Source organism: Lynx canadensis, chromosome C1, assembly GCF_007474595.2.
Source record: "Lynx canadensis isolate LIC74 chromosome C1, mLynCan4.pri.v2, whole genome shotgun sequence".
Classification (NCBI taxonomy): domain Eukaryota; kingdom Metazoa; phylum Chordata; class Mammalia; order Carnivora; family Felidae; genus Lynx; species Lynx canadensis.
Window position 1 is genome coordinate 76,891,780 of NC_044310.1, and position 25,411 is coordinate 76,917,190.

General features: G+C 38.3%; 1 pseudogene; it reads left to right on the forward strand.

Annotated features, from left to right (window-relative positions):
* The first annotated feature begins 18,330 nt into the window (after window positions 1–18,330).
* On the forward strand, window positions 18,331–22,019 carry LOC115519750 (annotated as a pseudogene).
* The last annotated feature ends 3,392 nt before the right edge of the window (window positions 22,020–25,411 follow it).

Genomic DNA, 25,411 nt, shown 5'->3' on the forward strand with positions numbered 1-25,411 from the left:
GAACAATTTAAACAGGTCCCACCTTCCCCAAGAACTAATAATTCAGACCACAAGCCCCACTCACACCCCCTGTCAATCAGCCACTGTGGATTTAGGGGAGGAAATAAGAGAAAGACAGGCACCAGAGGAGGTGCTCTGGCTCTGTGCATTTTGTAGGCAATGGGGTGTGGGAAGGAATTAAGGCGACAAGAAAATCTGCCTTACACCTCACTTCCATCATACTCTTTAGGAATCAAGTTGCAAATCACCACTTACCCCTGAGAGCAGGCTTTATTTCAGCAGAATGCGAGCCCTCAGCCAGCCTCTGGAGGATCATGAGCACAGGAGTGCCGAGTGCTCCTGGCTGATTGCAAATCAACAACACCTATTTTACCTTGGATTCTCAGAGTGTGGTCCCCAGACAAGCAACATCAGCATCAGCTTTCCCTGGGAACCCATCAGATGTAAATTCTCAAGTCCCACCGCAGACCCACTGAATCAGAAACTCTGGTGTGGGGCTCAGCAATGTGTTTTAACAGGACCTTCCTGCGGTACTGATAGACGCTTAAGCCTGAGAACCTCTGACCTGAGGACCCCTGCCCCCAGGTCTTCTTGAAGTTAATGTTGGGCATTCTGTGTAGCTTATATGCAGTCAGGCCTCCAAATCTGGTGAGATCTGCTCAAGCATTTCCATGTAATGGGAAAACAGTAAAAAGCAACTTAATTTTATTTATACAGATAGATGAACAAAAAAGGCCCAGAGAGGAGGCTGGATAGTGCCACCTAAAATTTTTTTAAATGTTTTATTTATTTTTGAGAGAGAGAGAGAGAGAGACAGACAGAGCATGAGTGGGGGAGGGGCAGAGAGAGGGGGAGACAGAATTTGAAGCAGGCTCTAGGCTCTGCACTGTCAGCATAGAGCCTGATGCTGGGCTCGAACCCATGAACCATGAGATCATGATCTGAGCTGAAGTCAGACGCTTAACCTACTGAGCCTGGATGGTGCCACTTTAAATCACGAGGCACAACAATGGTGTGGCTATCCATGTCTTCAGGGGTGAGATGCTTGCAAGATCAGCCCTCCAGTAGCCAGGAGCCGACACACAAGGGAGAAAAGAAGGCCCCTGAAGTCCACTGAGCTGTTGCAAAGCCCTCAGGTCCTCTTGGTACTGACTTACTTTCCCATGTACCTGATGGAAGCCTGACAACTGTGCCTCAGCTCCCAGAAGTCTGTGCTGGATTCTGTACTAAGGGCCCTTCATCTTACAACAACCCTACAGTGGGTATTTCTTTTCCATTTTATAAACAAGGAAACAGAGAAAGTTAATTGTCCAAGTTCACACAGGTAGTAAGTAGTGAAGCTGGAATTTACTCCAGAATGTTGGACTCTAAAACACCTGGCTTCACCTGCAAAACTCTGCCTTCTCTACTCAGAAGTGATGAATGGGATTTATAGGTAAGCTTATGGGAGAAGGAAATGCTAAGGCCAGGGAGAAGCCTGAAAGCCACAGTCGAACAGCCATGTGCAGCTCAGCAGCCCAGGCAGCCACTGGGAGGTACCTAGTGGCAAGAATTCATTTACACAAAGAAAAGGTTGGTATATATGCTAACCCAAATCCAAAAGCTAGGGAGGCAAGCAGTTATGTTAGAAAGTTTGAAATGCAGGGCGCCTGGGTGGCTCAGTGGGTTAAACGTCCGATTTTGGCTCAGGTCATGATCTCACAGTGTGTGAATTCGAGCACCATGTTGGACTCTGTGCTGACAGCTCAGAGCCTGGAGCCTGCTTCGGATTCTGTGTCTCCCTCTGTCTCTGCCCCTCCCCCAGTCACGTTCTCTCTCTCTCTCTCTCTCTCTCTCTCTCTCTCTCTCTCTCTCAAAAATAAATAAACTTAAAAAAAAATAAAATTTGAAATGCAATGTGGTTACACTGAGTGGGTTACAATAAAAATATCATTTAGTTATTTTGGAAGATTTTTACCCTCCCAGAAAACAACCCATTTTACTGATGGTGCCAGCTAGATAAATGATTACTGCAATATACTTTTGTTCAAATGCATGATGGGTTTTTTGAAGGATGAGTTTAGTTCTGAATTCTAGACAGGTGAAGAGCGTAGTCATTCCTGGTGTCTCAACTGATGAGCCCCAGCGACAATGCAGGCAGCCAAAGCACTTCTCCTGTGGTTTGGGTAGGCAGCAACCTCCTGGGAATGCACCTGAACCTTGAAAGTGTAACCATAGCCAAGCAGGTGTAAGCACTTTGTTATTACCATGATTGTTTTAATAAGCATCTTCGGCAAACTTACCAAACTTATCTTCTTGAAAAAAAGAATGTAATTCTTTTTCCCTGGTAACAGGAGAATAACTTATGAAAATAATGCCTTACCATACACAGACAACACTCAAACAGGCGATTAATTAGTACTTGGGCCTCCTGCCTGTTCCTCACATGCATATGGGCTCTGCCCTTGCAAGAAGGGGTAGAGGTATTCATGTGAAACACTAGAGAAGCTAAAGCATTCCTATTCTGAGGATGGAAGAAAGATTAATTATTCCTTTGAATCCTATTGGGTGAAGTGGGTTTTTTTTTCCTTTCCTTCCCATAACACAACAGGAGAATTATTTCCTAATAAAACTTCCACTAGGCCAGACAGTGTTGATGGAACATAATTTTTAATATGCAGTGGCCTGGAATCTGACAGATATTGGCAGAGTGGGTGCCCCTGTTTTAAAAAGCTGAATGTGGCTGACAATAATATCACTGCTTCCTTATGTCTATTATAGTCAGGGCAAGGTTAGACAAATACATTCCCACCAGCACAAAATAGCAACCTTCCAAAATGTATGTCAGTGGTGTATTTACAGCCAAATCCAGAAGGAGCTTGTACTTCTTATGCTGTTCCCATTAATGAGACAAATGTCAGCATCCATAAGCTATTTTTTTGTTCCTGCTTATCAAATCTTTCAAAAAATTGATAACTAGTCTTTATAGATTGTGAAAGTCAGATATAACTCTGAATGTATTACTTTACTGGACCCCTTGGGGTAAACTTATCACCTGGAAACCATTTTACATGGACGATTTGACTTTCATGTGGCGTGTCATAATGCACCCTAGATGGAAATCTAAAATAAAATATCTGGACTACAACCTTCCTCTTGGTGGAATTTATGATTCCCTCAGTACAATAATTTTGAAAATTGTATCCCTTAAGCTACAAGACTTGATATATTATTAACTGCTTGAATTGAAGAAGCTTTCCAATAGGCTTACATGCTATCTAGAGGCATGGATTAATTTCTATGGAACCACAAGCTTATCTCAAACTGTTTTTCAGCAATCTAAACTGCCAGCTTCATCTTCTTCCTAGGATGGAACAGAGTGTCCATTTCATCCAGGATGCACTGCTTTTAGCAAAGCTCTTCCAGAAGATGGGGACCATGGATCCACTAGAGAATTGGTTGTGTTCAGTCAATCACACCCCAGGGAGACTGACGTCCACTTGGGGCTCTTATCTTTCTATTTCTTGTGACATTTCTTGTGGTTTTAAGTCTAGTCTGGCCAAACTGAACTGGTGAACAAAGAATGCTGATAGGAGGGAGTTTGGAGGGCAGTGTTTTCATGAATTTGGAAAACAACTTTTTTCTTTCCCTCGAAGGGGCTTGTACTGCTGAGAGAAACTGTTCAACTGTCTTCTGCTTGCTTTCTCTGTTCCTCTTCTCTCACCACAGATTCTGGGCAATGAAAATCAGCAATGACCAGGTACATAGGAACCATGAGACTCTCCAAGGGCAGAGGGGGCCAGGAATCTTTCAGCAGGGCTCATTCTAATAAGATTCGTTTTCCGTGCCAAAGTTGAGTTGCGAATTCATTTAATTATATATGTTACAGTCAATTCCATATACTGTAAAGATATTACCAACTGTCCTGATACAAGGACAGCTTCCATAAATACTATTTCTAGGGACACCAAAGGGCTTGAGAGCGCATCACCATGGAAACCAGTGTGGCCTATGGCTGTAGGTACTCTGAAAACATGGAAGTGTTTAGGATCAGTCATTCCACAAGGAGACTTGAAATTCCCTGGAATTTTACAGCTCATGTGTGAAAGAAATAGAAGTTTTCCCCAATTTGACAACAATCCTAAAACCTTATGTGACATTTCCTGTAGCAAGTTGCAGAAATGATATAAACTTTAAAAAACTAGCATTAATAAAAAAACCCTTTTTTAATCAGTCATATTAGAGGTAGTCAATTGTAGGGAAAAGTGTTGAGGTGTGTAGCCAGCTAATCGATCACGGCAGGTTAGTTTTGTGGCTTTTGTGAGGTTTGTAATTTGCTGTGATTTTAGTTTGTAGTTTTGTTGTGATTTTTTTTCTCAACCTAATATTCATATTTACCCAATTTTGTATCAGTAATTTTGTATTCTTTTAAAGAGAGCCCTCCAAATTGTATAAGCTTCAGGCCCCACAATTACTGGCTCCACCCCTGGGTGGTTTAATCACCCTTCTCTCTTAATCAGATGCCTAACTTTGGATAATATAATCACCTTCTATGTGTGTAATTTGATCAATGACCAGAACTAAACTTTTAAAAATTTTGAGTTTTAAAATCTTTCTTAAAGCTAAAGCATCATATGTATCTCCACAAATTATTTTAAGAGAATATATTGAATACATCAGCAAATTGACACTGGGATTGTTTTTCAAGTTAGCATAATCGAGTTCTATAAAGTCTCTAAGGTTCTCTATGAAAAACATATATTTATGGTGAGTTTCTAAATTTCCCTTGTTCCTTGATAGCTATTTCATTATTTATTAGTCATCTTTAGTCATCTCTTTTAGAAAGTGTGTATAGACCAAGGACTTTATTCATCTAGTAAATGTTCACATGTAGGGTTTAAAAATATGTTGAGAATTGGCTACCTGACTTATTTAATAAGTAATTCAGTGATCAAATACTGAGTCAATAGGAATCAAGTCTGTTACTTAAAGTTACTATTTTTTATGAGCAAATCTAAAGTTAACACTTAAGTGATCATCATTTAGAGGAAAATGTTCTCCCTGAGGGAGCCATGGGCTGGATTACAAGGTGAAGGTAGTATTGTGTATTCCTATGGCCTTCTCAGCAGCCAAGGTACCACAAGCAGTTTCTAAACAAATTTGTTTTGCAGATGGGGAAGGAGTCAACAAGCAGCCTGACTGGTGCAGGGCCAAAATTTGGGGCATATTTGAGAGAAACCCATCTACTTCCTCCAGGCAGCCTGGAGGATGCTTGCCTGGGAGCAGTGCGGATGATTCCAGGATGTGTCTCTTGCCAGCTGTGAACTCCAAGCCACAGGTCATGGGGCAATGAAACAACAGTGGGCACTTGGCAAATTTGTGGTCATTTCTGGGCTACAGTAATTTCCCCACTCATCTTATAGTCAGGCTGTTCGAAAACTTCTTAGAATATAAAAACTGGAGCCTCCTTTAGCCCTTCAAAAAACAGGTTGTCCCTGCAGCGGACAGACTAAAATTAGAGAAAGCGCCACACAATCTCTTCCACGGGAGACTCCTGGGCACACATGCTTCTTTGTTAGCTGTACAGAAAACCCAAGTTTGCAGTTGGTAACTTTGGCTGTCACGAAGTCTTTGCATTTGTAGAGCGTTTAGCTTATTGACCTAAATGTTCTCATGTTTAGGAAAAAAAAAGTAGTTTAATTAATTCACAATAAAAATCCTCCATTTCATAGAAGATAAAACTCATATAACCCAAACAGAATTGAATGTGTTATATGATGCAGTCATCAGCATGCAGCAGCCTTAAAAATTACAATATCTGACCTTAATATGTGTGAATCTATCAGGATTCCATTGTCGACATGTATATTTTTCAATATTCTTCTCTGAGCTGAAATCATGTCATTTATATGCAAATGACCACATCTTCAGCAGCTGCTGCTTCTCCGTTGAAGCCGAGGGACTTATTTGCACTTAATAAAGCCTCATAAATAGGTTTTGCCTCTAAAAGGGTGGGGGAGCAGGAAACCCATCGTAGCCTTTTACAGTTACCAGCTTCTTTTTGTTTTGAAAGCTAGTGGCCACCCCTAAAAAGGATGGTTCTCAGTTGCCAAAGAAACACGATCTTCACCCAGCCAGTTCTCCTCCTTCCCTCCTTAGAATACAAATCTCTTGTCCTTCCTGGGGCCTTCTGCCATTGAAGCTGTAGACAACGTCCAATCTCCAGCAGGGACTGTGATTTAATCCAGACTTCAGTGCAAGAAGGGTGGCCCTGTCAGCAGAGCCTCTTGCCAGGCGGTCAGAGCAGGTGTCCAGCTGGGGAAGACCCTCTCAGGCTCCCTCGGGCTGTCCTGTCTGAGGGGAGGTGGCGGTGGAGAACTTCCGGCCAGCAGAGAGGAATTTTTCCTTTTTGGAGTTACGAGTTTCCCTTTGAAAACACTCTACATAGAGAAGGGGCAACATTTGGGGACTGTGTGTACACTCTGCTGGCCCAATCAAACAGTGTTAAGACCACATTAAAAATGCCTTCATTCATGTGATAAGCACACAGCAGCTCTCTTTTCTCCTCTCACTACCATCTTCCTAGCTGGCCATTCTTGTTCAACAGAACTGGATGAAAAAGGAGGATTGTATGCATTTGGAATGAATTCCACCCATTTTCTAATTAATGCTCCTATAAAACCACCCAGGTTTCTACTTTAGGGTCAACAGAAACATTTAATTTACCACTTAAAACCATTTAAGACAGGCTGAAGACGAAGAAGAAGACAAACAAGAAGACGAAGACGAAGAAGAAGACAAACAAGAAGACGAAGAAGAAGATGAAGACGAAGACGAAGAAGAAGAAGAAGAAGAAGAAGAAGAAGAAGAAGAAGAAGAAGATGATTATGGGATAATTGTCTCCTGCTGTTAGATGCTAAGACAAATCTGAGGCACTTATGAAAAATAAATAATGATGGGAAGCAGGGTCATTTATTTTTAAAGCACTGTGTTGCTGATTTGGTAATAATGACCTATTATCCTTGTCAGAGTAATAGACTGTTACTGGAGCTTCATTTCTGGTGTGTGAGCAACTGGTGTAGTAGAGATGATTATACGGTCTGATAAATGTGTATAACCATCAAAGACACTGGTTGACAATACTATCATTAAATTGTCACCAGCTTGGCAAAGAGACAAACATCGCTACCACATCGAACTAGCAGAGAGGTTTATAACTGCAACAACATCCTAGCATGATATTAATGCAGATAACTGAAATCATATACACACCCTCAAAATCCAGCCAATAGGAGTGACATGTAGCAGGGGAGGAGTCAGAAGGGGGAGATAGCTTGCTCTTGATATATTTAAGATTTTACGTTGGTATACTTTTAAAAAATGTAATAAAATACATTTAACATAAAACTTACCATCTTAACCATTTTTAAGAGCACACTTCATTGTTAGGTATATTTATATTGCTGTGCAACTATCACAACATCCATTTCCAAAACTCTTAATCTTGCAAGTCTGAAACTTTGCACTGATTAGATAATAACTCCTCATTCCCCTCTACCCCTCCAGACTCTGGAAATAATCATCCTACTTTTTGTATCTATGAATTTGACTACTCTAGATGCCTCAGGTGAGGAGTCACACAAGTGCTTGTCCTTTTGTGACTGATGTAATGTCCTCAAGGTTCATCCTTGTTGTAACATGTGTCAGAATTTCCTTCCTTTTTCAGGCTGAGTAATATTCCATTGTATGTATATATCACACTTTTAATCCATCCATCCAGTGATAGATACCTGGGTTGCTTTTATTTCTTGGCTATTGTGAGTAATACTGCTGTGACATGAATAAACAAATAGCTCTTTGAAATTCTGCTTTAAATTCTTTTGATTGTATACCAAGAAGTAGAATTGCTGGATCATATGGTAATTTTATTTATTTTTTGAGGTATCTTCATACTGTTTTCCATAGTAGCTACACCATTTAACATTCCTACCAACAGTATGAAGGATTCTAATTTCTCCACATTCTCATCACCACTTATTTTGGTTTTTTTTTTTCTATAGTAATCATACTCATAGGGGTAGGGTGGCACACATTGATTTACTTTTTAATACAATGATGTACAAGAATAATTGTTTATGACATCATCATGAAATTTTTCACATTTTGAATGACTTATTTAATGAGAGATTAAATACTAATTTGCCAAGTATATTTACAACTACAGTAGAGAGTGATTTAGGAGCTTCTCTGGCACCTGTACTATGTATTTTTAATAGAAATTTGTCCCCCCCAAATTATTTGTATGCTTAATTATATAAATCATACACATATAGTGATACCTAAGAAGCTTCCAACCCATCAAATCCAAACCCATCCCATCCAAACCCATCCCATCAAATTTAGTGGAATCCCTTCAATAAAGTTCTGTCAAGTAGTTGTCTTCTCTGTGTTTCAACATTACCAGGGATGGAAGCAAAACATTATGGTTGTCTTATACTCAGCTTGTTTTTGAATAAAAAATTTCTTTAAAGATTTTATTTTTAATTAATCTCTACACCCAATGCAGGGTTTGAATGCACAAGCACAAAATCAAAACACACTCTACCAACTGAGCTAGCCAAGTTCCCCTCGAATAAAACTTTTGAAAAAATAATACAAGTTGCTTAGACATGTACCCCATACTCTACTTATAGGGTTTGATGTTACACTAAAGTCAAAGACTAGAATTTTGTGGGAAAATTCCACATTGTTATATTTAGTCTGTTGTTTTGGCCATATGAGAATCTTTTGAATCCTAATTTTACAATTTAGCATTCTTTCACTAATCAGCGAGCTGTAAATTCTAACATAAAAGTTGTTAGTGAAAACGTCAAACAATTTAGGACTGAGGGGCCAATCTCTAAGTTATTCCTCCCAGAAATCTTCCAGTGGAGTTATATTTCTTAAGTAGCAATGTTAGGATTATTCAACAAGTTAAAAGTTTTCCTACCTGTAGCAACCAGTGCAGTTCTTTCATAAGGGTATCACAAGATTCTTGGTCAGGCTGTAATACCTGGTCTATAAAAATAATCTTGGTCTATAAAAATTCCTCTGGTTTCCAGTATATATCCCTTTAGAGCAAGGAAAATGCATTTAGGTTGGCATGACCTTACTGAACCTACACTATTCCTGGAGATCACTATTTACCTTGGAAACAGGTGAAACTATCTTTAATATAATTAGTTCTAGGTTTATTAACTATTCATTCACAATATTTATTCCTCACAATTAAATATTTCTGATGTCATGTAAACTAGTCTATAAAAATAATAATGATACAATGAGTAGCCACTGTGCATCAAGTATTTATTATGTGACAGGTGCTGGCTAAAGTGCTCTATGCTGCATTGTTTCCCTCCCCTATGAGGCAGCCTATTATCCCAATTTTACAGGGGAAAAAACTGAAATTTGGAACTGTTGAGTAACTTGCCAGGAGAATAAAGTAGATGTTAGGTGTATCAGACCCCAAAGCCTATTTTCCCAATCTATTATATTACCTTCCCTTGGGATGCAATGGTTCAGATGTGGATTCTTGGACAAGTTGGGGTGCCACTTCCTTTTGCTAACACTTGTCCACACTTTCCAGTCAATCTTCCAATCTTCTTACCAAGAAAAAAAAAAGATGGTAAAATACGAGTGGAGAAGTTCTTTTCCTCACTGTTATTATATACTAACTTATCGTCATTATTTTCAAGCTGGGGCTTTTCCCTTCCCAGAATTCCTCCTGCTCTAAATTTTTTATTTTCTTTAGCATTTTTACCTGTTTCTGACCATTAACCTTCTTCTAAGACTTGAGTTATTCCAGGACCTTGGGTATGTGTCATCCTGTTCACTTTCACCCATGTTCATCGGAAAGCTTGCTATCCAACCTAAATGGTCTCACTGGATTCCTCCAGCTTTTCTTCCTCATTGGGTCCATTGCAATGGTCAGAATCAAACTGTGCACTTACTCATTTTCATTGTTTGTCTTTCTTCTAATGGAGTCATGATCATGCCATCAGTTAACAGGCCTTTCCATCAGGCCCATAAGAATTAGTGTGCCTCAGAGAAAGCCAAGCTTGCACTGCACAACCTACCCATTCTTTGACTGCATTTGACAAGAGGACTTTGCTTGGTGTTGTAGTGATATATACATTTCCTCTTGCAAACTCTGCCTGCGTTCTCAAGAATTTGCTGGGGTGGCACACTCAGAACATCAAGAAAACAACAAATCTGCCATGATTCTGTCTATAGAACACTTTCCAAGTGTTCCAAGAATTGTCCAGGGAAGTTCTGATGTGGAGAGGGGACATGGAGTAGTGGTTAACAGCCCAGCCCTTGAGTAAGCCTGCTATAGGTGACAGTGGGCACAGTGCCATTTCTTCAGCTTTACTTTCCTCAGTTGAAAGTTGGGATAATAAGCATGGGATAATAGGATAATGCACATGTTACTTAATGGATGTAAGTGCTCCTTAGCACAGTGGCTGTATATATTACCATTTTTTAAAAGTAGGCTCCACACCCAGAGTGGAGCCCAACATGGGGCGTGAACCTCACAACCCTGAGATCAAGACCTGAGCTAATTCGAGTTGGACATTTAACCGACTGAGCCACCCATGTGCCCCATTTATCTTTTAAAACTCCTTGACCCCATGTAAGATTTTGATCAGCTGCCCAAAACTCCTACCCTTTCTACCTTATTAGCTCAAGGCCATGTCCAGGGCCAGTGACTCCCAGTGAAGATGCTTAACCACTTTCTAAAGGTTTTGGCCAGAACAGAGGCCAGGTTGATTACAAGACATTGTTTATAGATGCAAATCATTTTAGAAAATGTCTTTGGAGTTTAAAACCTGAGGAAAGGGGAATTAACTCATAAGAGGACTGATTTCTTCCCACACTTAGGAACCTTCACTAATACTCCATTTCTCTAAAAGGCCTCAGAATAAATGGGAACAAAGTGAGCTTGTGATGAATAAAAGGCCAAGCAAGAGCTTCTGCTGTGTGCTTCCCTGGTTTGCCCTAGCTTTGTCTTGGATTATAGGTCCAGTTTGGGAAAGTCATTTCAATCCAACTAAAATGACACTAGTGTAGCTCTATGCCATGAGCCCCAAAAGTGGCATGTAGTTTCTCTTGCTGCTATAACAAATTACCACCAACTCTGTGGCTTAAAACAATACAAATTTATTACTCACAATTCTAGAGGTCAGAAGTCCAAAAATTAATGTCACTGGGCTAAAATCAAGGTTGCTTGATTTTAAAATCCAGGGCTACATTCCTTCTGGAGGCTCTAGGGGAGAATCCATTCCCTTGACTTTTCCAGAAGCTGCCTGCCTTCCCTGACTTACAGCCTTTTTCTCCATCACCGAAGCTAGAGGCACAGCATCTTCAAACCTATCTCCCTTTCTCCTCTCTCTCTTTCTCTCTGGCCTTTGCTTCCATCCTTATATCTCTTTCTCTGACTCTCCAGCTTCCTTCTTTCCATTATAGGAACTCTTGTGAGTACATTGGACCCACCTGGATAATCCAGGATATTCTCTCCATCTCAAGATCCCTAACTTCACATGTGCAAAGTCCCTTTTGACATGTAATGTGACATAGTTACAAATTTGGGGGATTAAAACGTGAACATGTTGGGAGGCTTTATTTTGCCTACCACAGGCGTGTGTTATACATTCTTTCCTCAATCATAAGGCTCAGATATTATCAGTCCCAGTTTATATTTGGCAGCCAGTACTTCAAATGGAACAAGCTGACATTCAAAGGAGCTGTAAGTTAATCAAATAAAAAGCAGGTATCAGCATGCACTTTATCACATCACCAAGAGAATCAAAACAGTATGATAGTAAATTTGACTTCTTGTCATGTTGAATTCTTCTTTCAGTACTACCTTATCAGAAAGAGGCAGTATTGGTATAATGTAATTTATATAGTGCCTTCCCCTGAGTGACAAACAAAATATTCCTCAGGATCCTCAGAGAATTAGTCTATCTCTTTTTATCCCAGCTCAGCCACTCCAGCAATATAATATGTAGCAATATAATATCTGTGTGCAAGGAATAAATCAGGCTCACTAAATTTAAGGATGTTCACTTAAAGAAATCCCTTTTGGAGTTGCTTTTTTCCCCCTTTTCATTTGAAAATGTTCTTTGGGTAGTATAGAGCCATTGACCCACATTAGATTAATTAGGTCAATTAGCCTTTATATAGTAATTGCACTCAGATGGCTTTGAATGATTCCCCTTTAATAAAGATGTGCCTTGAAAAGAGATTATAACTTTAAATTCCTGCCACATAGCGGCATTAAGAAAACATGCATTTGGCAGTTCTTCCTGCAATATGGCTTTAGGTATAGCAATGATACCGGGTAGAAAAAGCTTAAAGACTTTACCTTGATGAGTTGATTATTCACATTCACACCTGGTTAAAAGCCACGTAGGTATTTTCCATTTTGATGGGCTGTTGGTAACCCTGAATGCTGAGCCTAATTCAGAGCAACTCCTTTTCTTCTTCCAAGCTGTCAATATTAATTTCCACATTTCCAAACTCACAGTGGCCCTAGAACCTGATCTCGGGCTCTCACCAGCAATCCAGACTATCTGAAATTCTTTGCTTTCAGCTTCTCTCCTTCAACAACATCCCTTTACTTTATCTCAATATGACAATAGCTACCACTTAGTATTTTCTAGATTCCAGACGTTTCACATTCATTATTGCTAATTGTTACCTTGAATGAATGAACAAAGATTTGTTGATATATTTGTTCTAGATAGTGGAGATACAACCCAATGGAAGTTCTTACCTCTGTGTAATACCATGAGGAAATAGACAAGTTTAGTAACTAGCCTAAGGTCCTGCGGCCACATGACTTTGCACACAGCCCAGGGTCAGCCTGGCTCTACAGCCCAGCTCTGTCCACCCCACCAGGCTGGAATTGTTGTCTGATTGGGAGGCTATGTTTGAAAATGAATTTGACTGTTGCCAATGAGGTCAGAACCTTCAAAACACAATAAAGGCCACTTTAGGAATGAAGTTGAAAAACAGACAACTCACAACTACTTAGAATATGGATCCCACTATTAGTAATTAAAGACTTTAATTTTTTTGACATTCAAGATTCCGATGCATGTACAAGTGCAAAAAAGTTGATGTGCTACTTAAGTGAATCTGCATCCTTTCTGCTTTTCTCTGGTAGTTCACTCAGTCCCTGATGTATAGGTCAGACCAAAGCAGTGCTAAATATTCAGCTGTGTAATGACATTAACATGGTTTGTAGTCTTTGACCTCCCACTGAACAGAAGGTACTAAGTGAGTAAATTAATTCTATTGAGGAGATCTGGACATTTGGATGGCCTGGAATATGGAGATAATTTTGTTGCTGTTTGTTTTACAAGTGTTTTAAGCTTTAACACCTTGTGAGAATCAGAAAGTTTCATATTATGAATGTGAAAATGGTATTTCTGGAAGGTAGTTTGACAACTTGTTTCAATAATTAAAATTTTTCTTAATGTTTATTTTTGAAAGAGAGACAGAGCATGAGAGGGAGAGGAGCAGAGAGAGAGGGAGACACAGAATCTGAAGCAGGTTCCAGGTTTCGAGCCGTCAGCACAGAGGATCATGACCTGAGCTAAGTCAGACGACTTGCTGACTGAGCCACTCAGGTGCCCCTGTTTCAATAATTTAAATGGGCATTTCTAGTGAAAGGCAAGTAGATAAAGATACATGTATAAGAATGTTAATTGTAACATTAGTCATTAAAAAGAACTGGAAAAAACCTAAATATACATCCATGGGGTAGTCATTGGATAGGTTATGCAGATCCATGCACGTACTACATTAAAAATGATTTATATCAACAGATTTATATTATACTGTTTAATGAAAATAAGATTAAAAGCAGATTATAATCCCACTTTAAAATGTGTGTGTGCATGCATGTGTATGTGTATGCATGTGTATGTGTGTGTTATCTGGATGCTATATTCCAAACTATGCGCAGTGATATTATCAAGGAGTGGAACTGAGGGTGATTTTAAATTCCTCGTACTTTTAAATTATCTGAAATTTCTTCTTTTACTATCTTTGAACCCCATTTCCTACTTAGATCACCCAAACCACCCCCACAACAACTATCCTAATGCATTTAATATAAATCTTTTATTTTGTTTGTATAATCCTAAAAAAATTTTTTTGTACAGATATTTTAAATTTACTTAGATGGTTTCTCATCCTGTTTCTTACATTTTCCACCTAGTACTATGTGTTTCAGATCTATGTTGCTATGTATACAAGTCTACTGCATGTAACTGCTGAATTATTTTTATAGTATAGTTATTGTAAATAAGCATGTGCTTTCATAATCAGAAAAAATCTAATAAAGCTCTTTTTATTGTGAAGAAAGAAGAGAAAGAAAACAATCTTTCTTATAAGAGCATGAAGCTATAAATTGCTTTACATAATTTTGCCAATAGAAATATCCCAATGGAGAAATATTTATTACACTGGAGATTCTATGTTACTAAACACCTCTACTTTATAAAAGTGCTTAGATGCATGGAATTCTTTTAAAGAGAAAAGAGAATGTTTCTTTCTATGAAGTCTCTGAAATGCTTGACTTAATTTAGGAGGCAGAAATTTCAAAAGACAAAGTTATTTTGAAACTGAAAAGTAGTGAAATGAACTTATTACAGTGTGTTCTCACTATATATTAAAAATGAAATTAAAGTCATTTAAAATAAAAGAAATATGACATTGTAATGCAAACAGAAATTGAGGAAAATCCCAAAAGGATAGGAAACAGTTGGTTGATGGACAGCACATGAAAATGAAAAGACAATCAGAAGAAGTAATAAAGCGTATTGGGAAAAACCTGAAATTTATATATTGAAAGTTCATAATTTTTAACATAAAAATCTAATAATAACTGCTAATCCCTTTTCTTTCTTTAAACTTTAATTTAAGGATAAAAATAGAACTTCAGGTGTAACTTTATTCAGTCATATTTTTATAAGATAGATAATCAAATACTCTCAGTAAAGGTTTGTGTTTAACTTTCAAACTTTTCTTCAAAACAATATATTCCTAAATGAGAGGTGTGAAAAAAATCACATGTAACTATATATTATGGAGAAAAATAGCCAGATGACAATTATATTCCAAGCAGATATGACTGAAGTACTATAATCCCAGAAGAGGTCACAAAAAGCTGTGTCTCCTCTCTTATTTAGGCTAGTTTTCATGGATTAGCAGCAGGGAAGCTTTATAACACAGCACTGGCAAAACAAAACAAAACAAAATAAAACACCACACACAAAAACACACAAAAAAAAACAAAAACAAAACAAAAAAACCCAAGTTTCCCTTTTTAAGAGTATTTTGTTAAAAACAGGGCCTCCTTTTTTCCCCTCTCTTTTCAAAATACTGGGTTTCGGAATGAAGTCATTGATCTAGGGAAGATAAATAGCCTTGGGAGAGGCAGGTCAGAGAAACAAACTAAAATACAGTAGCTTAAGTGTAAAAACTAAAAATCAAAATAGAGACCTGAAGTTTCAGAGCCAAATGGGAAGAAAAGATGTCTACTCGTGTCGATAGGTGACGTGTAAAGGGGAAGGCTTGGTTCAATGATCGGGACATCTATGGAGAAGGTCATGGTCATCTTGCTTCTCTGGAAACCAGAGAAAGAGACTGTAGAATGTGTCTTGACTAAGAGCCTCCTTGAATTTGTCTTAAATTCTCCAACAGGAAAACTCTGAAGATTAGAAAAACATGGATTTTGATGATTGGATGTAACTTTAAAGATGTAGTATTTCAGTACTTCATTCTAGACAGAACAGCAAAATGATTATGCAAAGCGTTCTCAAATCACATAAAGTTCACGATTTGCAACCTTTGGCAATACATTTAGCTTTTGCATGCATAAGATACATACATAATGAGTGTATTTACCTCATAGGACTATTGAAAGGATTAAATATGCCATCCATAGGGCTTAGGACAAAGTACAGGACATATACTTAGTAATGTTAGCTAGTACTGTTTTGTTCTATTTTGCTTTTTTTAAAAAGAGAAGATATGTTCAGCACCTGAGCAAAATCTCTACCTGATGACTGAGATTCAGATCTGAGTTTCTACACCAGTTGACATTAGTATGTCGTAATGCTTTTGGTAGATCATATTGAATCTGAAGGTGTTACTTGTTACTAATGATATTACAAAATGAGACTTCTTTCACAAACCTATCACTGTTAATAATATAGTGGGTCCAAGTTTAACATCATAAACTCAAGTATGCAAGAAATGCCAACTTTTAGTTTCTATTGCAAACCCCCATTCCACTGGATGTTGGAGAATCAATCTCCATCAATGCGGTCTCCCCTCCCCTTATGCTGGGATTGTGTTTATGATCCAGGGGACCATCTCCTGTTGTTAGTTGTCATCCTCTCTGTGATGAGGCACACATCCTGGTCCTGATTGGCAGTCCACAAAGTTTACAGCTGTGTACTCCTTGTGTTCGACACTAGTTTCTGTGACTTCTGGGAGAGTGAGAAAAGGAATGTGGCACCAACAGGCCCTATCTCATCCCTATAGTAGCCTTTGGCTCATGGGAAATGCTTCTGCTGTTCTACATGCCCACAGGGACTCTACAAGGCTACCTCAGTCTCCCCTTTTAACATTAACCTACCACACCACCATCTCTACCCTATTGCTCTGTGCCATCAGCATGCAGGAGTGAGGGAGAACTCTGGGGTCTTGTCACCTTCTCAAAGTACACAGAAATAGTGACATTCCTTCTGCTCTTAAATTTATAAAATTGAGCAGAGAGGAGTATTCTATTTTTCCCCCAATCTTACCACACATGACTTTAGAATAAATCCAAGAGAAAGCTGAGCCCGGGTCTTCTTTCAGGTACCCAGCATCTGAGCTCTTTTCTTTTCCACTGACTTCTCTCCTTTTCTCCAAGTCTAGAGAATCTTCAGTCTTGGGGGCAGGAAAAATAGGTTTTGACCCATCAGGTATTTTTCAAATTATTTTATCTCAAGTCTGGATCTTAGATTTGAAATTTTAAAATTCAAGGATTTGATAACCCTTCCTTGAGGAACATCTAATTTATAGTTTAGCTGCCTCAATGAAAGAGACAACAGGAAAAACAAAACAAAACAAAATAACAACAACAACGTTGGTTAATATCTCAAAAATACATTAAAGTAGGGAAGGATATATGTTTTATTGTTCCCATCTAAAACTATTTTAAATTTTAAATACTTTAACTTCCCATAATGAGTAAGTCTTCCAACTAAAATATTTTTCTTTCATTAGAAACATGGGTTACTTTATACACTGATAATAAGTTCTCGACTTTGTAATTTCCTTTCAGCCCAAATTGTACATTTTAATTATATACCATATATGCATGTAAATGATCCTGACTCCAATCTGTCAGATGCCCGTGACTCGTTTCTTCAGTCCCTTTATTCCCTTCTTCTTCCAGAATCTGTCAATCTGTACTGTGATCTCTTGCTCCTTTCCAAAGTCACTCCATTCTCTAACTTTTTATAATCCACTATCTAAAAGAATGTGTAGCCTTCCTTTTCAAAGATTTGACTATGTCTGCATGTTACCTCCATAAGAAGTCCAGACACTATAAATCTTTTGTAGAGTCTAGAAAAAAACATGTCGGTAATGTAATTTGATGGTAATGATATTAATTTTTTAAAAACATTGATAACTTTAGCAGCACCTGGGTGGCTCACTTGGTTAAACGTCTGACTTTTGATCTTAAGTCATAATCTCGCAGTTCATAGGATCGAGCCCCGTGTCGGGCGTCTGCAGTGACAGTGTGGAGCCTGCTTGGGATTCTCCCTCTCTCTATCACTGCTCCTCCCCTGCTCTTTTTCAAAATAAACAAACATTAAAAAAAAAACAAAACACCTTGATAACTTTAACAGGCCTATGTTTTTGTTGCATTTTGATCATTGTTACCTGGATCATCTATGGGTCCCTTGAAACATGACCTGCTCATATTCATCTTTCTAATATAGGTAGTATAAAACAGCTCTTCAATCACTATGTTCAATGAAAGAACCATATTTGGTCATTTTCAAACAGTAATGCATAGCAAGACCATTCTAATCTACAATACAATATACTAAAATTTATACGTGTGCAATATTTCAAAACTATAAGTATAGCAATAGCTGTACTTCTATCTAAATTGTATTTAGAATTTAACTATTTTGCCTCATAGCTAGAAAAGAATTCCTTAATACATTTAGGGAAGAAGAGAGTGAAGTACATTTTACATTTATGATAAAAGATAAAAAGTTTACAAAAGTAAGTATGAGGTATAACCTCATTGCTTAAGAATAGGAATTAAAGTAGGAAAAGTATAATGCCAACCTGGGTTCAATTCTGGTTCTGCCAAGGGCAAGTAATTCTACTACGGGTAAGTAATTTAGTATTTTAGTGGGCTGTTTTCTAGTGCTGTAAGTTGAAATTCTGAATTAGAATCTAAGGTTTGTTTTATTGTACCATTCAATTATTTCCCTATTTAAAAATGTATCAGATAACAACGGAAAGAAAAAATTAATTTAAAAAAAAATTTTTTTTTTTCAACGTTTATTTATTTTTGGGACAGAGAGAGACAGAGCATGAACGGGGGAGGGGCAGAGAGAGAGGGAGACACAGAATCAGAAACAGGCTCCAGGCTCCGAGCCATCAGCCCAGAGCCTGACGCGGGGCTCGAACTCACGGACCGCGAGATCGTGACCTGGCTGAAGTCGGACGCTTAACCGACTGCGCCACCCAGGCGCCCCTAGAAAAAATTAATTTTAAAAGTAAAATAAAAGTTTTGTAGTGAATTAATCAGTAAAGGTGATTGTAGTAGTGGACTTTAGTGCGTTTTCTGGGCAGTGTAGTTCTGAAGCACATTAAAGGACAGGATCCCAGGGAGAGGAGAGTGTTACCAGTACAGGAGCAAAAGGATTGGATCAGTTGTCCTTGATTGAATCAGTTTGTTCCTGATTTTTCTCTATTTAAAGATTTAAGTATTGGAGCCATTGGAACAATGATTCAGCATCCTCAATGTTTTACGAGTTGTTTTTTTTTTTGACATTGCCATTAATAATCAACCTGCTGGAAGAGTCGTCTTTGAATTTTTTTCTGATGTGTTCCCCCAAACATGGGATGAATTTCATTGTTTTTTTACAAGTGAAAAGGGGTCAGGGATATTCACTCAGGGGCCATTATAAGAGTTTTCTTTTTCACAGCATTGTCAAAGATATTATGGCTCAGGTGGTGACTTCAGTGAAGAAAATGGAGGATATTTTGAAGATGAGAATTTCATTGTTAAACACAAGAGAGAATCTCTCTTACCAGTGAAAGAAGGAAGGATACAAACAGAGAGAGAGACAGAGAGAGAGAGAGATTGATCTACCTAACTTCCAGCCTACTTCACAGCAGAGGAGACTTTCAGTTACTAGGTCTGGCAATAAAATTAAAGGAATAGAACTACGACATTATACAAACGGTTCATAGTTCTTCCTAACAAAAACAGCTCCTCATTTAGATGGGTATCATGTTGTTTTGGGGGCAAATGACTTCTCTGCAGGAAGTTGTGTAAGAGAGAAAACCAGAAAACAGATGCAGTGAGCAAACCATTTGCTGAGGTAGACACTCAGTTGTGGAGGGCTAATTCCCAAACTAAAGAAAGAAAAAAACCGCATAAATCCTCCTCCTCCTCCCTCCCCATCCAGTGACTCATATAGCTCAAGAGATTCTCAGTCCCATTCTGATTCTAAAAGTGCTTCTGAAAAGAAATTTTAAAATTTCTCTTAAATTTTCTTTAAAAAAAAAGAAAAAAAGAAACATAGGAAAAATGCCCCCCCACACACAATAGAAAGAAAAGAAAATCACATCTAGTGAAAGTGAGGCTGAAAATCTTAAAGCATAACACAAGTGTATTGTTTATCCAGAAGAGTTCCCTCCTATGCCTGAAAATTGATTCTTAATTAGAAAAAGTGCTCCCAGAGCTGATGGCAAAGAAAGGAGAGAGGAGAGAGAGAGAGAGAGAGACAGAGAGAGAGATTGATCTACCTAACTTCCAGCCTACTTCACAGCAGAGGAGACTTTCAGTTACTAGGTCTGGCAATAAAATTAAAGGAATAGAACTACGACATTATCAAACTCCTTCCAGATCCAGTTTAAGGGATCGTTTCAGATGTAGTGAGACTACTTCACAGTGGAGGCACGAGATTCAGAAAGCTCAAAGAATGAGGGTATCCAATGGTGAAAGATGAATCAAAGGAGCTTAAGAATGAGTTAGCTAAAACTGAAACAAAAGAAAATCAAAAAAGCCCAGTTGGAGTAAAAGAGAAAAATATAACTGACCATAGGCATGTGTCCAAGAGTCCAAACAAAAAGTAAAGAGGAAAAGAAAGTTTAAGACCATAAATCTAACAGCAAAGAGAGAGACATCAGAAGAAATTCAGAAAAAAAGATAATATAATAAAAACAAGGTGAAAAAGGGGCCAAATCTAAAAGAGGCAATAAGAGCAAACAGAAATCAGAGTTAAGAAAAGTATAATACAAAAAAAGAAAAAAAAAAACATAATACAAAGTATAATGGACATGAAGAAAAGAATATGGGGTCAAGGAGTAAAGGAAGGGATCATGAGAATGTTAAAGAAAAGTCAAAATCTAAAGGAAAAGATCAGGAAAGGGGTAAAATTAAAGAGAAGTTTAAATAGAAATCAAAGAGCAAGTGAGCATGATCACAATAAAAGTGAGACAAATAACAGATGCACATAGTCTAGAAGGGAACGTGATACAACCAAAGGCGAACAGTTACATGGTCATCACTCATCAACAGTTACTCCTCTGTCCTCACTCGTCCTGGGGCCTCAGCCCTCCTCCTAGTACCTCACTCTCATCAGGAAGGAATTGGGCTCCAACAAACACATAGGAGACAGGGTGCCCAGCAGGATTCTAAAAAAGAAAAGAAAGAGCTTTTCTTCTTTTTCCATAGTTGAGGTGTGTCTGAAACACAATAAAATGGTCCCATATTTTCAACAAAAATTAATTCTACCAGCTACAAAAAGACTGTAAACCAGATGCCACTTCTTAATAGTTTAAGAAACATGTGACCTGGAGAATCAACTCAATTTTGTCACCCATAAAGTGAGGTTCTTTTATCTGACCCCAATATCAAAGGGATATTATGAGAAACATGTATACACTATCTTTAAAGTGCTTGTGGTTGTCAGAGAAGAAAGTGGTGTACAGGGTAAAACTATAAAATAAAGCATCCCCAAAGGAAAACCAGTTACAATGGTAGAATGAGAGAAAGCAGTAGGGCTGGAGTGGAAGGGTGCAATCTAGAAGCGCTGATAGAACTAGCAGCAGAAGCAAGGAGTCCCACAGATACAGAGAACAGGGTACAAGAGGGGAGGGTCATAAAGCAGAGAAAAGTAACATCAAGAAAAAAAGATAGGAGAAGGAGGAGAGGTTTATGGAGCTCACAGAGAGAAGAAAATCAAAGCAGAAACAACAAAAAATACAGAAACCAAGAAAGTTCACACTGGAAAGAAAATGCTGAAGGTCAGAAAAGAATGTATCTTTTTTTTTTTTAATATTTATTTATTTTTGAGAGAGAGGGAAAGTGAGAGAGCGAGAATCCGAAGCAAGCTTCAGGCTCCTAGCTGTCAGCACAGAGCCCAACACAGGGCTCAGACCCACGAACAGAACCGTGAGATCATGGCCTGAGCCGAAGTCTCACTCTCAACCTACTGAGCCACCCAGGTGCCCTGAAAAGAATCTACTCTTAAAAACATCCTAACAGCCCAAATAATAACAGGGGGGAAAGGCTGATAGAGATCAAAGTCATTCTTAAAATGAGAACAAAGTAGGACAAAGAATTAAAGTTCTTCACATTGAAAAATAAGGAGCATGCAAAGTCCATATCCTCAGTGGAAAAGGAAAACCAAAAATCAAAGGGTTAACAAAATGACCACGTACATGATAAAAATTAAAACTTTGACCATAAAAAAGTTGACTATGAGTCCAGCTCTAGAACACTTGAAGACAATAGTGGATGAGTAAGTTGTGGAAAGTTCATTTCCATTTTGTCTCAAATTTTAAGTTGTAGAGTCTTGCTGATAAATCTTTTTGTTGTCTTCCTCTTTTCATTGTTTTTGGTTTGTTTTGTTTGTCCTTTTTTTTTTTTTTTAATGTGGACTTCATCTGAGTTGATCTTTTGATAAATTGCAACCTGAATAATTTGTACTGCTAATATTTTAACAAGCTTGAAATGAGAAAAAATATTGTAGTAGAATTCATTTAAATTTCAAAATTTTAAAAAATTTCTAAATGGTAAAAGGTGTATATTTCCAAACTGATCAATACAGAAACAAACCCCAGAATAATGACTTTATTGTGTGTGTACTTTCTAAAGGATTGAAGCCACCTACTGTCATAAGGATGTGCTTCAATGGGCAAAATGCTAATATCAGCTGAATTTTCATTCCTTTTTTGATAAAAAAAATTATAGTTACAACATATATGAGTGCAGGTTTATGCACATTTTTCTAAATCTTTCAGAATAGTATGGGGTTTGGGTTTTTTTTGTTTGTTTGTTTCATTCTGTTTTGCTGAAATATGTAAGAAGTTTTAAGGCATATGTTAGTTTAGGGAAAGGTTTCTGAACTGAAATGTGAAAATAAGCAAGACAAAGATTGCTCTTTTGAATTATCGGCTTTTATTATGTTAATTAAAACAAAACTCTATAGAGCATCTAAGTGCCTCTCAAGCTACATAAAAAAAAAAAATGCCCAGTTGATGCATGGGAATTATAAAGATAATTTACACAGTTGGTGAAGAAAACAACCTATACTGAAAGGCAATTAAACAAGAGTGATATCACCATATTACATTTAAAATAGGAAATATATGTGCAGAAAACCAACTAATCATCATTACTCTTCTGCTTGTCTTCTGGAATGGATTCTCTTAAAATTCTGATATTGCCTCCTTTCCTTTCCTTTCCACCTTAAATAAGTGCTTCTCACAATGTAACGTGCATGTAACCAACCCAGGATCTTGTTAAAATGCAGATTCTGGTTCAGTAGTTCTGGAGTGAGGCCTGAGAACTTCTAACTCCAGCTCCAAGGAGTTTCTCCTGTTACTGGTCTTTGGATCAGACATTGAGTGGCAAGGCCTTTAACTATTGGCAGCCAGGAAGTGACAAGCTAAAGGATAAGAAGTGCCAGTATTTTCCTTTCCTTTTGTTTTGTTTGTTCCACTAACCAAAACCCACGTTGAAATTCTTAGATTATTTACATAATAAACTTAGTAAACTTAGTTTAGTTTACTTCTCTTTGCCCTAACTTTCTCCTCACTGGTATCTTCTCTAGTCCCACAAAAGTAGAAGTTCTTAAATTAAAAAAAATTTTTTTTAATGTTTATTTTTCAGAGAGAGAGAGAAAGGCAGAGTGTGAGCAGGGGAGATACAGACAGAGACAGAGACACAGCATCTGAAGCAGGCTCCGGGCTCTGAGCTGTTAGCACAGAGCCCCACGTGGGGCTCGAACTCACACTGAGCCAAAGTCAGACACTCAACCGACTGAGCCACCCAGGCACCCCAAGAGGTTCTTTATATCGACACCTGTTCTGATGTAAGATGCCACAGGTGTTATCCATATAACCCCTAGGCTACAGGTCCTCAAGGAGTAGCTCCCTAACTATCCTTGATGAGGGTGTTTTCTAGAAATGGGGTCAAAGTAAAGAGACACTTTGTGTGACCCTACTAAGGAGTAAACTGTGAATAATTCAGCAATCATTTCTATCTGGTTTTGGAATGCACTATAATAGAATTTGAAGATTTATTTTTTAATGTGTATTTATTTAGAGAGAGATTGCACGTGTGCACATGATTTGGGGGACCAGAGAGAGAGGAGAGCAAGAATTCCAAGCAGGTTCCATGCTGTCAGTATGGAACATGATGTGGGACTCGATCTCACAAATCATGAGATCATGACCTGAACCAAAATCAGACGCTTAACCAACTGAGTCACCCAGGTGCCCCAGAAGATTTATTTTCTAATTACATTTTACTTAAGGTAATACTAAAATAGATATATATACTCTGACCATAAAACAACTAAGAATACTGGTGAGGAGGGGACAGAGATAGAGCAATCTACCTGAAAGCATGAGGAAGTGTACATAGGAGGGAGGTCCAAGAGAAAATTTCTATGGATGATTCATCTATGGAAAGTCAAAGAGTTCATTTGTCAAGTCCTATGCAACTTACTGCAATTCAAATATGACAAATGAATGCAGATTTTCCTTGACTTACACTTACGATGAGGTTATATCCTGATGAACCCATTATAAGTAGAAAATACCATTAAGTCAAAAATGCATTTGGGGTGCCTGGGTGGCTCAGTCAGTTAAGTGTTGACTCTTTGATTTTGGCTCAGGTCATGATCTCACAGTTCATGGGTTCAAGCCTGGCACTGGAGCTCCACTGATAGTGTGGAGCCTGCTTGGGATTCTGTCTCTCCCTCTCTCTCTGTCCCTCCCCCGCTCACGCTCTGTCTCTCTCTTTCTCTATCTCTCAAAAAAATAAATAAAACATTTTTATTTTATTTTATTTTTTGAGAGAGAAAGAGAGACAGAGAGAGAGAGAGAGAGAGAGAGAGAGAGAGAGAGATCATGAGTGGGGGAGGGGCAAAAAGAGAGGGAGACACAGAATCTGAAGCAGGCTCCAGGCTCTGAGCTGTCAGTACAGCTGTCAGTGGGGCTCGAACTCACGAACCATGAAATCCTGACCTGAGCTGAAGTTGGATGCTTAACTGACTGAGGCACCCAGACGCCCCAATAAAACATCTTTTAAAAAACACTTAATACACCAAACATACTGAGCATCATTGCTTAGCCTAGCCTGTCTTAAACATGCTCAGAACAATTATATTAGCCTACAGTTGCACAAAATCATCTCACACAAAGCCTATCTCAGAGTGTTGAATATTTCACGTACTTTATTGAATACTGTACTGAAAGTAAAACAGTTTGGTTGCATGGGTACAAAATGGTTTGTCAGTGTATGGTTGTCTATCCTCATGGTCCTGTGGCTGACTGGGAGCTGCAGCTCCTTGCTCCTGCCCAACTTTGCCACAGAGTATCCTATGCATATCACCAGCCTGGGAAAAGATCAAAGTTCACAGACCAAGTATGGTTTCTATTGAATGCATATCATTTTCACACCATCATAAAGTTAAAAAACTATGAGTCCAAACAGAAGGTGGGGACAGTCTGTTTGTATTATTTCACCCCTTCCCCATGGGCTATTTAAAGTACTGCTCAGTAGGGGCGCCTGGGTGGCTCAGTCAGTTAAGTGTCCGACTTTGGCTCAGGTCATGGT